The sequence below is a fragment of the Oryx dammah genome, unplaced genomic scaffold, assembly GCF_014754425.2.
Source record: "Oryx dammah isolate SB20612 unplaced genomic scaffold, SCBI_Odam_1.1 HiC_scaffold_5, whole genome shotgun sequence".
Taxonomy (NCBI): Eukaryota; Metazoa; Chordata; class Mammalia; order Artiodactyla; family Bovidae; genus Oryx; species Oryx dammah.
The window spans coordinates 68,150,748-68,152,214 of record NW_024070189.1 but is presented as its reverse complement, the minus strand read 5'-3'; the positions used below and the strand labels follow the sequence as shown (position 1 = coordinate 68,152,214).

The window sequence follows — 1,467 nt, the reverse complement described above, 5'->3', positions numbered from 1 at the left end:
TAGGTCAGTAAAACATACTTATCCTAGTGATATAGTAAAAAATAATTTAAAAAGTAATTTTAAAGATTTCTTGGAAACAGGTGAAAAATGTTTCATTTTCAAATTTTAATCAGTGACTCAAAAGGAAGATTTCTTTTCTGTAAAATTTGTAACATCAGTCCATCTTTTAAGAACTGTAATATTTAAAATGCTGTAACAAAAATAGCTATCATTTATATTTAACTCACTTGCTTTTGTGTCTGCCTTTAGGAAAAATAATATGAATAACCCATGGAAACTTATAATCAAACATCAACTGATTTCATCTTACTGGGGTTGTTCCCCCCTTCAAGACCTGGCGTGTTTCTTTTTATTCTCATTGTTCTCATTTTCCTAACAACTCTGTTTGGCAGCCTCTTTATGATCCTTCTCATCTTTCTGGACACCCATCTCCACACACCAATGTATTTCCTACTTAACTCTCCTTCATTGACCTAATTACATCTCCACCATTGTCCCTAAAATGGCCTGCAATTTTCTGCTTGGAAATAAGTCTATCTCCTTCATTGGGTGTGGAATGCAGAGCTTCTTCTTCATGACTTTAGCAGGTACAGAAGCATTGTTGTTGACATCTGTGGCTTATGGTTGTTATGTAGCCATTTGCTTTCCTCTTCACTATTCCATCAGAATCAGCAAAAGAGTGTGTGTGTTGATGATAATAGGATCATGGATGACAGGCTCTATCTACTCCTGAGCCCACACAATATATGTCTTCCAGATCCTTATTGCAAATATAGGGCCATCAATCATTTCTTCTGTGATGTCCCAGCCATGTTGACTCTGGCCTGCATGGACACCTGGATCTATGAGTACACAGTGTTTGTGAGTGCCATCTTTTTCCTTCCATTGCCTTTCATTGGTATTGCCGGTTCCTATAGTCATGTTCTCTTTGCTGTTTATCACATGCAGTCAGCTGAAGGGAGGAAGAAAGCTTATTTAACCTGTAGCACTCATCTTACTCTGGTAACTTTTTACTATATGTCCTTTGCTTACACTACTCTATGTCCAATATCCCTTCAAACTCCAACAGAGGACAAGGTTCTGGCTGTCTTCTATACCATCCTCACCCCAGTGCTCAACCCTATTATCTATAGCCTGAGAAACAAGGAGGTGATGGGAGCCCTGAGAAGATTTACTAAGAGAATCTGTTCTGTGAAAATGTAGCCACATCTTTACGTATAAGTACCTAGGTCTTGTGTGTGTGTGTGTGTGTGTGTGTGTGTGTATACACATCAGTGGAGAGTGATTTAAGATACTGTTTTATCACTGTTCCAATCATTAAATTCAAGGACTAAAATTAATCTAGAGAAAAAATTTACTCATATCTAGACAATATTATCTTGTAAATATATATATATGTATGTATATATATGCATGGAAGTATCTTGTTATACATACATATATATGTATAATTTCAAGCCTTACCCT

At 36.4% G+C, this 1,467-nt stretch overlaps 1 pseudogene; it reads left to right on the top strand.

The window, feature by feature from the left end:
- Positions 1–270: 270 nt before the first annotated feature.
- Positions 271–1,203, top strand: LOC120863777 (annotated as a pseudogene).
- The last annotated feature ends 264 nt before the right edge of the window (positions 1,204–1,467 follow it).